The sequence below is a fragment of the Saccopteryx leptura genome, chromosome 10, assembly GCF_036850995.1.
Source record: "Saccopteryx leptura isolate mSacLep1 chromosome 10, mSacLep1_pri_phased_curated, whole genome shotgun sequence".
NCBI lineage: Eukaryota > Metazoa > Chordata > Mammalia > Chiroptera > Emballonuridae > Saccopteryx > Saccopteryx leptura.
In genome coordinates this window covers 65,614,327-65,627,495 of record NC_089512.1, presented here as the reverse complement: position 1 = coordinate 65,627,495, position 13,169 = coordinate 65,614,327, and the positions used below count along the sequence as shown (strand labels likewise).

At 40.9% G+C, this 13,169-nt stretch overlaps 1 protein-coding gene across 14 annotated transcripts in view; it reads right to left on the bottom strand.

Annotated features, from left to right (window-relative positions):
- Positions 1 to 13,169, bottom strand: part of FOXP1 (forkhead box P1) — a 650,161-nt gene that overhangs the window by 407,111 nt on the left and 229,881 nt on the right. The gene's annotated exons all lie outside the window — the stretch shown is intronic.

Sequence of the window (13,169 nt, the reverse complement as noted above, 5' to 3'; positions counted from 1 at the left end):
TAAAGGTACGGAAGCAGAGCAGAAAAAAAAAAGAGATTCAAAAAGTCTGAGGAAACTCTAAGAGAGCTCTGTGACAACATGAAGAGAAATAACATCTGCATCGTAGGGGTTCCTGAAGAAGAAGAGAAAGAACAAGGAAAAGAGACATTGTTCAAGCATATCATAGCTGAAAACTTCCCTCAATTAAGGCAGGAAAACAACTCACATGTTCAGGAATCACAGAGAACTTCATTAAGGAGAAACCCAAATAAATCAACACCAAGACACAGCATAATTAAAATACCAAAGCTAAGTGATAAAGAGAAAATATTAAAAGCTGCTAGACAAAGAAAGACTATCAACTACAAAGGAGTCCCCATAAGGATGACTTCTCAACAGAAACACTGAGCCAGAAGGGAATGGCAAGAAATATTCAAAGTACTGCAGAACAAGAGCCTACAACCAAGACTACTTTATCCAGCAAGGCTATCATTTAAAATTGATGGAGAAATAAAAAGCTTTACAGACAAAAAAACAAAAAAAAACAAAAAAAAACTCAATGAATTCACTACAACAAAACCAAGGCTGCAAGAAATGCTAAGAGACCTGTTGTAAACAGATCAAAGGAGAAAAAGAATATAGCAAAAGAGGAATACGGTTTTAAAGAATAAAATGACAATAAACAATTACATATCAATAATAACCTTAAATGTAAATAGATTAAATGATCCAATCAAAAGACAAGGGTAGCTGCATGGATAAGAAAACAGGACCCATACATATGCTGTTTACAAGAGACACACCTTAAAACAAAACATGCACATAGACTGAAGATAAAGGGATGGAAAAAATATTTCATGCAAATGGAAATGAAAAAAAGCTGGGGTAGCAATACTTATATCAGACAAAATGGACTTTAAAACAAAGACTATAGTTAGAGATAAAGAAGGTCACTACATAATGATAAAGGGAGAAATCCAAAAGGATGATATAACCGTTATAAATATCTACGCACCTAATATAGGAGCACCTAAATATATAAAGCAGACTTTGATGGATTTAAAGGGTGAGATCATCAGCAATACTACAACAGTAGGGGATTTCAATACCACATTAACATCATTAGTTAGATCCTCAAGAAATAAAATTAACAAAGAAACAGCAGACTTAAAGGACACACTAGATCAACTCAATTTAATAGATATATTCAGAAACTTTCACCCTAAAACAGCAGAATATACATTCTTTTCAAGTGCTCAAGGTACATTCTCTAGAATAGACCACATGTTAGGGAACAAAAGCAGTCTCAACAAATTTAAGAAGATTGAAATCATATCGAGCACTTTCTCTGATCACAATGGCATTAAACTAGAAATCAACCACAACAGAAAAACTGAAAAATACTCAAATACTTGGAAACTAAATAGCACGTTATTAAATAACGAATGGGTAAACAATGAGATCTAAGAAGAAATTTAAAAATTCCTAGAAACAAACGATAATGAGCATACATCAACTCAAAATTTATGGGACACAGCAAAAGCAGTCCTGAGAGGGAAGTTTATAGCATTACAGGCATACCTCAGGAAGCTAGAAAAAGCTCAAATAAACAAATTGACCCTACATCTAAAAGAACTAGAAAAAGAACAGCAAGTAAAGCCCAGAGCTAGTAGAAGGAAGAAAATAATAAAGACCAGAGCAGAAATAAATGACACAGAGGCTAAAGAAACAATACAGAGGATCAATCAAACCAGGAGCTGGTTCTTTGAAAAGATAAACAAGAATGATGAACCTTTAACCAGATTCACCAAGAAAAAAAGAGAGAGGACTCAAATAAATAAAATTAGAAACGAGAGTGGAGAAATAACAACTGACACACCAGAAATACAAAATATTGTAAGAAAATACTATGAAGAACTGTACACCAAAAAACTAGACAACCTAGAGGAAATGGACAAATTCCTTGAAACATATAATCTTCCAAAAATTAATCTGGAAGAATCAGAAAACCTAAACAGACCAATTATAACAAATGAGATTGAAACAGTTATCAAAAAACTCCCAAAAAAGAAAAGTCCTGGGCCTGATGGCTTCACAAGTGAATTCTACCAAATATTCAAAGAAGAACTAACTCCTATTCTTCTCAAGCTATTTCAAAAAATTCAAGAGGAAGAAAGACTTCCAAGCTCCTTTTATGAGGCAAGCATAATTCTGATTCCAAAACCAGGCAAAGACGACACACACACAAAAAAAAATTTTAGGCCAATATCCCTGATGAATTTAGATGCAATAATCCTCAACAAAATATTAGCAAACCGGATCCAGCAATATATGAAAAAAATCATACACCATGATCAAGTGGGATTTATTCTTGGGAGGCAAGGCTGGTACAATATTCACAAATCAATGTGATTCATCACATAAACAAAAGGAAGGAGAAAAACCACATGATAATTTCAATAGATGCAGAAAAAGCATTTGATAAAATCCAGCACCCATTCATGATCAAAACTCTCAGCAAAATGGGAATACAGGGAACATGCCTCAACATAATAAAGGCCATCTGTGACAAACCTACAGCCAATATCATACTCAATGGGCAAAAATTAAAAGCAATCCCCTTAAGATCAGGAACAAGGCAGGGGTGCCCCCTTTCACCACTCTTATTCAACATAGTTCTGGAAGTCCTAGCCACAGCAATCAGACAAGAAAAAGAAATAAAAGGCATCCAAATTGGAAAAAAAAAAGTAAAACTATAATTATTTGCAGATGATATGATATTGTATATAGAAAATCCTAAAGTCGCAGTCAAAAAACTACTAGACCTGATAAATAAGTTCAGCAAGGTGGCAGGATATAAAATCAATACTCAGAAATCAGAGGCATTTTTATACACTAACAATGAACTGTCAGAAAGAGAAATTAAGTAATCAATCCCCTTTTCCATTGCAACCAAAAAAATAAAGTACCTAGGAATAAATTTAACCAGGGAGATTAAAGACTTGTACTTGGAAAATTATAAAACATTGATAAAAGAAATCAGGGAAGATACAAACAGTGGAAGCATATACCGTGCTCATGGTTAGGAAGAATAAACACATTAAAATGTCTATATTACCCAAAGAAATTTATAAATTCAATGCAATACCAATTAAAATACCAATGACTTACTTCAATGATATAGAATACATATTCCAAAAATTTATATGGAACCAAAAGAGAACACGAATAGCCTCAGCAATCTTGAAAAGGAAGAATAAAGCGGGAAGTATCACACTTCCGGATATCAAGTTATATTATAAGGCCATTGTACTCAAAACAGCCTGGTACTGGCATAAGAACAGGCATATAAATCAATGGTACAGAACTGAGAACCCAGAAATAAACCCACACTTTTATGGACAACTGATATTTGACAAAGGAGGTAAGAGCATACATTGGAGTAAAGACAGCCTCTTCAACAAATGGTGTTGGGAAAATTGGACAGCTACCTGCAAAAATATGAAACTAGACCACCAACTTACACCATTCACAAAAATAAACTCAAAATGGATAAAAGACTTAAATGTAAGCCGTAAAACCATAAGCATCTTAGAAGAAAACATAGGCAGTAAGCTCTCTGACATCTCTCGCAGCAATATATTTGCCGATTTGTCTCCACAGGCAAGTGAAATAAAAGACAGGATAAACAAATGGGACTTTATCAAACTAAAAAGCTTCTGCACAGCTAAAGACAATAAGAACAGAATAAAAAGACAAACTACACAATGGGAGAATATATTTGACAATGCGTCTGAAAAGGGGTTAATAACCAAAATTTATAAAGAACTTGTAAAACTTAATACCAGGAAGACAAACAATCCAATCCAAAAATGGGCAAAAGAAATGAATAGACACTTCTCCAAAGAGGACATACAGATGGCCAATAGGCAGATGAAAAAATGCTCAACATCACTAATCATTAGAGAAATGCAAATTAAAACCACAATGAGATATCACCTCACACCAGTCAGAATGGCGCTCATCAATAAAACAACACAGAATAAGTGCTGGTGAGGATGTGGAGAAAAGGGAACCCTCCTGCACTGCTGGTGGGAATGCAGACTGGTGCAGCCACTGTGGAAAACAGTATGGAGATTCCTCAAGAAATTAAAAATCGAACTGCTTTTTGACCCAGCTATACCACTGTTAGGAATATACCCCAAGAACACCATAGCACTGTTTGAAAAGAAGAAATGCACCCCCATGTTTATAGCAGCATTGTTCACAATAGCAAAGAGCTGGAAACAGCCCAAGTGTCCATCAGAGGACGAGTGGATTAAAAAGCTTTGGTATATATATACTATGGAATACTACTCAGCCATAAGAAATGATGACATCAGATCTTTTACAACAATATGGATGGACCTTGATAACATTATACTGAGCAAAATAAGTAAATCAGAAAAAACTAAGAACTATATGATTCCATACATAGGTGGGACATAAAAATGAGACTCAGAGACATGGACAACAGTGTTGGGGTTACAGGGTGGAGGGGAGGAGAGGGAGGGGGTTGGGGGAGGTGAGGGGCACAAAGAAAACCAGTTAGAAGGTAAAGAAAGACAATTTTATCAATGTCACCCCATTAAAATTAATTTAAAAAAAAAAGAATGTGTTTCATGGCTAATTCAGGCAGTTAGAAGAATAGTATAAGGAAGCTAATTCTGCTTCTCAGGCCACATCCTGCAAAAGGGGCCCCAAGCAAATTGGTGATTTGGCTCCTCTGATTTTGCCAATTGGATTTAAAAAAAAAAAAAAAGGTCAGGAACGCCCTGAAATGGAACTAACAGTACATGAGCATAAATTTAAAGGACTTTTAGATACTGGAGCTGATGTATCTGTTATTGCTAAACTACATTGGCCTCCTTCCTGGCCCACTCATGCAGCAGCCACAGAATTACAAGGTATAGGGCAGAGTAATTCCCCTCAACAAAGTTCTAGTTTTCTAAATTGGGAAGATTAAGAAGGTCATTCTGGATTTTTTAAGCCTTATGTGCTCCCTGGATGGCCAGTTAATTTGTGGGGTAGAGATGTTTTGAAAAATATGGGAGCGTTGCTTGTCAGTCCTAATGGTTTAGTCAGTACTCAGATGCTTGATCAGGGATTTTTGCCCACCAAGGGACTAGGGAAAGAACAGCAAGGAATTCTCACCCCCATAGAAGTGGCACCCAATACCAGAAGGTGTGGATTAGGATATCAAAATTTAGCATAGGGGCCTTGGTAGCTCCTGCTACCTCAATAATGCATTGTGCAGACCCAATTACTTGGAAATCAGATAATCCTGTATGGGTAGACCAATGGCCCCTTTCTCAGGAGAAACTTAGGGCAGCTGCTTAATTGGTACAAGAGCAGCTACAGCTTGGGCACATTGAACCATCTAATAGCCCATGGAATACACTTCCATATTTTGATCTTGTTGCCTCCTGGATTATCAAGAGGCATAGGCGACCCTTACAGCTTATAGGTTTTGAGCCTCAAAATTATTGTTGTTCCTTTTTTCAAACGATCAACAACAATGCTCTGAGAAACTTCCACTAAATGGCAAATCGCTCTTGCAAATCAATGGACAACCTTATACTGAAACTGTCAACTTAAAATCAGCTCAAAGACTAGAATTATAGGCCATTATCATGGCTTTTCAGCATTTGCCATATTCCCCCTTTAATCTATATACAGACAGCAAATATTTACTTATGGTGTATCCACTATAAAGACTGCGGTCTTAGGGACAAATGCTGATGAACTATTTCAGCACTTCCTCAATCTTCAAAGACTTGTATGTCAACATAGAGCTCCATGTTTTACAGGACATACTCGAGCTCACTCCATGCTCCCTGGAGCTTTAGCACAAGAGAATGCCCTTGTTGATCAAGCTACCCAAAAGAAAATTATTTGGAGCAACCATGACAGATAGAGCAATTCAGTCTCATACTATTCATCACCAGAACGCTGCAGCCCTGTGTAAACAGTTTCAACTTTCTCGGGAAGCCACACAGCAGACTGGGAAATCCTGTCCAAGGGGTCCTATACTACAATCTGCCCCTTCATTTGGAGTTAACCCTCAAGGACTCCTACCAGGACAACTTTGGCAATGGATGTTACTCATATACCTTCATTTGGCAAACAGTCCTATGTCCACGTTACAATGGATACCTATTCTGGATTTATAGCAACCTCTGTCAGAACAGGAGAGGCTGCTAAGCATGTTATAGCTCATTGTCTGTATGCATTGTTCTATTATTGGATTTCCTAAACTGGTTAAACTGACAATGCTCCTGCATATGGAGCAAAAGCATTTACTGTATTTTGTCAAACCTTTCGAATTATGTGTATTTCTTACACTCTTTAAAGTCAAGGTATTATTAAAGTGTACCCAGGAAATATTTTAAGGTCAATTTAAAAAAATTTAAAAGGGGGGAGTCATATCCTGGAACTCCTATGGGTCTACCATACCATGCTTTTTACTTAAAATTTTTTTAAATTTCTTTTGAGTGCTGATGAACATGAGATGCCAAATCTTTTTCTACTGCAAACTACTACCTTCTTTATTTGATCCAGCTAATAACACTGTTTTGTCTTTTTCCAAATAGCCCCAGATATATTGGAAAGATTTATATAGGCAGATGGGGATCCTCAAACCCCTCATCGAGATCTTCTGAGCATGGCTTTTAAGATACCTAGAGGCAGAAAAAGCCCAACAGAGATCAGGGGAACTACCAGCTTTTAGGATGCGCCTTTAAAGGCTCCAACACCCCAAAGGGGTCTCATAGGCTGCCATCTGGGTCCTGCTTCAATAGAGGAAAGGAAGGTCATTGAGCTAAAGCCTGCCAGACTTACATGCCTCTGCTGTGAGGAAACAGAGACACTGGAAGGTAGGCTTCCCCCTCGCTCCTCTAAGGGAGGGTTCAGTCTCTTCCAGCCCTGCTCCAGCCACCTATGACCTAACCTTGCCCAGAATGCTGGGGTTTGCCACTGAAGGCTGAAGGTGCCCAGAGCCGTCGGCCCCATCTATGACACTGTGGACGAGCCCAGGGTATTTCTTCCAAGAAGCAGGTAAACTGATCTCATTTGCACAAGGGCCACTTAACTATGTCTTGCCTGAATAGTCAGGTTTTTTATTCTTCCCTCGAAGATCTCTGTTGTGGGTGTTGATAGTCTTATTTTCTGCTGCTTTGTTTAATATATAGTGTTTCCTTTATTCCTCCTACCTCAACGCCCCACTCATATTTCAGGCTGGGACCTACTCCTAATTTAGAGCTCTCTTTCCCCCTTTTGCCAACTCTTATTATGAATCTACCTTTGCCACTCAGCTTAGTGTATCCCAAGGTTCTCTTTACCATGACATAGTCGCAGAGCTCCAGGGAAAGCAACCTGGTCTCATCTCTCCAGGCAGAGGAGAACAGAAACTCCATCTCCACACATGCTGCAGATGGCTTTTCCAGTCTACCTGAATCATTACCAGCTAGAAGCAGCAGTCATTTGGACTTGGACGTGAGCTGCAAAGTATAGAATTGTGACAACAATTCCAGTGCCATGTGGACTTTTCCTGGATTTGGACTTTTCCTGAACTCCTGCTCCTTGGGACAGCTCCTAACAGACTGAACTGGGGTTGGGTTGCATTTTTCAGGGATTTGGCATGGTGTTGGGGCCAACTTGGACTTGGTGAACTTGTTAAGGACACTACTCTTTTATGGATTCTTGCTGTATTGGCCAAGAGTTTGCTTAAAGCCTTTAATAACTGTAAAAAAAAAAAAAAGATAGAAGGATAAAGAAGATGTGGCACATATACACCATGGTATACTATTCAGCCATAAGAAATGATGACATTGGATCACTTACAACAAAATGGTGGGATCTTGATAACATTATACAGAGTGAAATAAGTAAATCAGAAAAAAACAAGAACTGCAGGATTCCACACATTGGTGGGACATAAAAACGAGACTAAGCCCTGGCCGGTTGGCTCAGCGGTAGAGCGTCGGCCTAGCGTGCGGAGGACCCGGGTTCGATTCCCGGCCAGGGCACACAGGAGAAGCGCCCATTTGCTTCTCCACCCCTCCGCCGCGCTTTCCTCTCTGTCTCTCTCTTCCCCTCCCGCAGCCAAGGCTCCATTGGAGCAAAGATGGCCCGGGCGCTGGGCATGGCTCTGTGGCCTCTGCCTCAGGCGCTAGAGTGGCTCTGGTCGCAATATGGCCACGCCCAGGATGGGCAGAGCATCGCCCCCTGGGGGGCAGAGCACCGCCCCTGGTGGGCGTGCCGGGTGGATCCCGGTTGGGCGCATGCGGGAGTCTGTCTGACTGTCTCTCCCTGTTTCCAGCTTCAGAAAAATGAAAAAAAAAAAAAAAAAAAAAAAAAAACGAGACTAAGAGACATGGACAAGAGTGTAGTGGTTACGGGGGGCAAGGGGAGGGAAGGAGGGGGGAGGGAAGGAGGGGGAGGGGCACAAAGAAAACTAGATAGAAGGTGACGGAGGACAATCTGACTTTGGGTGATGCGTATGCAACATAATTGAATGACAAGATAACCTGGACATGTTTTCTTTGAATATATATACCCTGATTTATTGATGTCACCCCATTAAAATTAATAAAAATTTATTTATTAAAAAAAACAAATATAAAATAGATGACCGCACTGCCTCATTTTGTATTTTTTGGTTTTAAAGTAAATTCAGGGCATTAAACATGAGCAAAGGCTCTTCACCGTGTTCACCACTTAAAATGAAGCAAGAAAATGCAATGTTAGTTTTGTCAATTTAACTCCTAGTACCTTTTGCTGATCTTTCTAATCAACAACATCATGTTCTGGTCCCAGACCCTGTGCAAAGCACCTATTGTCTCATTTAATCTCTGCAAGACCACTATAAGCTACTATCCGAGCCTCAGATAAGTAAGCTGAGGCCCCGGGAAAGTAATCACCCAAGGACAAAGCGTCAGCGAGAGTGCTGAGGACTGCGCTGGGACTCCAATGTCCTCACTTACCTGTACAACCCACAACACATGTTAGGCCCAAATGGCAAATGCTTCTCCCTTTCTGGGGAAAGTGATGTATAACCCCTTCTGGACTGGACACACACAGTGTCAAAACAAGTGCAGTGGGTCGTGGAAACTTTCCAGAGAAAACCCAAGGGTAGTGTCTTGTTCCTATAATTAAAGGGTTTCATTTTTTTCTCTGACCTCCTCACCCAGATGCAGGCCATGAAAATACAGATATTCACAGGAAAATCCCCAAATGTATTCTGACTGATCCAAAACATACTAACTATGAGCATGCCCACCATTTCTAGGCACTGTCTGCCATGAGGAAGCCACACTGGACCAGAAGACCTTCCTCCCCTTGCTTACAACCTGGTGAATAGGTACCTTCAGAAAGTGACAGACACTGCAATATATGGAACAAACAAGCTTGGAAGGAGAACAGTGAGAAGGGAAAGGAGGGACATCTCCTTTAATGCAAGTGGTCAGGGAGGGCAGTCTGAGAAGTAGATACTGAACTGAGCTCTAAGGGGCAAGAAGGAGTGAGCCCTGTGAAACACAGAAATTGTTCCAGCATGTCATGGTCCAGAGGCAAGAGAAATTGTATGGCATATGAGCATGGACAGGGTATCAAGTATAATATCTAAAACCATATAGCAACAGCTCAAAGTTTACAAGGATTTAACAGGCAAGATCTACAGGCCACTATCTCCAGAGTCAACTACCTTCTGAAAACAGAGCTATGTTAAAAAAGTTTTTTTAACTGAGAAGAGGAGAGATAGACTCCTGCATGCACCCGACTGGCAATCCTTGTCTTGGGCCTATACTCAAATCAACCGAGCTATTCTCAGTGGCTAAGGCTGATGCTAGGACCAACCAAGTTATCTTCAGTGCCTGAGGCTGACACTCAGACCAAGTGAGCTATCCTTAGCACCTGGGGCTGACACTTGAACCAACTGAGCCACGGGCTGCAGGAAAGAAGAGGAGAGTGAGGGGAAAAGAAGCAGATGGTTACTTTTCATGTGCCCTGACCAGGGATCAAACCCAGGATGTCTGCACGCCAGGCTGACACTCTAGCCACTGAGCCAACTGGCCAGGGCTCCAGAACTCTTTTCTTCTTGCTAGACTTAAGCAGACTCTTGATGGGTACTAATAGTCTGGGGTCAGTTCCCCTAAGCCCATCAACTCTGTGATGTATCACATCCAATGAAATCGCTGCAGGTGCAATCAACAGGTAGTGTGGCTTCACCTAACATCACCCAACGGTGCCTCAAAACTCAACAACCGGCCATGGTCATGTGGTTGCTGCTACTCCTCAATCTCTGGGACACTCTGTCAACTGGGCCATCCATGGGCATTGCTGACAATTCCTGCCAGACATGCAGAAGCTCTGTGTACAGAGGACACTGCTATTTGAGGGCCATTTCCAAGAAGACCTAAGGGCCCCAGACCTGCAGTGCAGACTCAGCACGGGGGCAAGAACTCAGATGAGGTGGGTGATCAGCATCACAGAGAGTGAAACACTTGAGTTTCAGATTATCATTAGCAAAACCAACTTGAAAGGAGTTAGTGAATTCTGCTTGCTAGGCAGACCCATTATCTGAGTAAGTAAAAAACCAGAAATAAAAACAAAAAAACTGTTCACCTTTAGGGAAAATTGTCAAAATGGGTCGCAGAGATCAAAGTTCTGTTAACAGGGCTGTCGGTTGTATAAATGGCTGCAGTAGCCTTGAAGATGGGCATCAAGACCACCTCCCAAGGCTCGACCTAAAGACAAGGGGCAATCAGGTGGGAAGCAACAGAGTGTTCAACATACACTATCTACCAGCATAGCCACCACGATGAACCAGCCAAAGGATGGTAAATCTCCTGGAAACAGGGATTGCGCCACATCAATTATCTACTAGCATCTGTGCTAAGCTCCTCACAGCATCACCATGAGGAGCTAGCTCCTGTTTTTACCCTCATTTCCTAGAGGAGTCGTGGCCCAGAAAGGTTCAGCAGCTGCCCGGGGTCACTCAGGCTGATCTAACTTCAAAGCAGTCACTCTTAACCATACCGCTCACCATATATGGATATAGCAAGCACCCAACCAACGCTGGTGAGTGCATCAACTACCATGTTTCATGGGCATGTATCACAGGCCAGTATAGGCAGAGAATACATCTTGAAGCATAGAGAAGTCTCATTCTACTCATTCTACGAGGTGGAAATTTTCACAAGAATAACATATAGGCCAATCTGGAATAGAGAAATGGGAAAGGGCTGACTCACCTGTCTCCCCATCCTCCAAGGTGAGAATCCAGCAGAAATAACAGGAGCAGCAAGTCACAGACCAGAGTGGAGAGTAGCATCCAGCCCACACTGGAGGGACAGTGCAGAGGGCAGTGCAGTGACAGTGAACACCCCTGCACGTGCCAGGAAGGACAGACCTGGGCGTGAGCCTACAGGCCACTAGGACCTTGTGCTGGTCCTCAAGCTTTAACAAGAGCTTAAATCCAGGGGGCAGTAAATCCAATAGAAAATTAAGGAGTTTAAATTACGGTTGATAACTCTCTTGAGAAAGAAAATTATTTCTCAGATTTGCCGTGGTACTTCCAGTAAGAATATTATGGTACTAAGATACTTACTGAGGTATATATCTCTGCTGAGAACTGCATAGGTTAAAATTCTAATGTGCTAAAATTCAAATAAGACATTCTCCTTGCAAGTCAATAGAAGACAAGGCATTTATTGAAAATAAATATCAAACATGTAAGAAACAGTGATATCATGAGTCTGTGTGAGTAACCACAGCTGTTGTTCAGTAACCATTCCTCTTTTCTTCATCACTACTAGAACCTGGAATTTACCTGGGATAGCAACTCTCTCAAGTCTAAGGATACATTTCCCAAACGCCGTCATGTTAGGAGTGGCAAAAAGATGTAAGCAGAAGCCCCTGAGGAAGACTTTGGGGAATGCTCCTTAGGAGGGAAAGTTCTTTAAAGAAGCCTGCCTTGGGGGGAGGGCTACATCTCTGTCCCTGCTCTGTGCCTTCCTTCCTGGGCGCAGAGGCAGTGGCTAAAGAGATGGCAGCTGTGACGTGGTCCTTGAATGGAAAGCCACACTTGAGTCAGCAGCCAGGACAGGAAGAAGGCACAGACTGCCTCCCCCACCAGACATCTTCCAAGACCCCAAATACACAACCACTTGTTTTGACTGATATTTCCATTAGTAGAAAACTATTCTTAAGTGACATAATAATAAAAACATATCTAAAAACAATATTACTATTTTTGTAAAAGAAATAATAACTAGAAAATTTATGAATTGGGAATCTGATTAACCTATTCACCAAGCTATTTGTTTAAGTACGCTTTTCCCTCATCATTACAGCTATTCCAGAGGAGCGCATTTCCTGAGCCTGTCTCTATGTTTTAACATGTAAGACTTCTGAAATTCAAACATACTTGCAGACATCGAAAGCATTATTATTTATTAAGACCTATATTAAAGGTGGAATATCTTAAAACACTCTCAGATTCTGATGATTAAAGGAAATTTAATTGCTCTTCATTGGCATTTGATCTTTAGCTTGCCAAAATCTACCCGTTGATCCCTTCATCCATATTTGATACTAGAAAGACATTTCAGCAGCTTGTCCATAACTGTAAAACAGAAGGAACGTACAGACAAGCCACAGTACTCAGAAAACAAAAGAGCTCTCCCCACACTCACGTAGCTCATGAAAGGCCGTGTGATTAAAGAGGCCAGTGAGCACACACACTCCACTAGGTGAACCGGAACGACTGTGGAAGGAGTTTCACATACATTACATCTTGTCTCAGGCTTACAGATATATCCCATGTGGTACTAAGGGCGAGTATTTTTAAATTTTTCATTTTTTCTTGATTAATGTTTTGCTGAAGAACAGAGGGACTGACATCCAGTACAGTACCTTGTTTGCAGGCAACAGGTCCCCCTTCAATGCATTAGATCAAGGGTTAGCAAACTACAGCCTTTGAACCAAAGGGCCCATGGCTTGTTTTTTTAAATAAAGTTTTGCTGGAACAGTCATGCCCACTTGCTTACACACTGTCCATAGCTACTTCTGTGCTGCATCAGCAGAGCTGGCCAGTTGCAACCAAAACTGTCTTCCCCTTTGCAGACAGTCTGCCAACCCTGCATCAGATC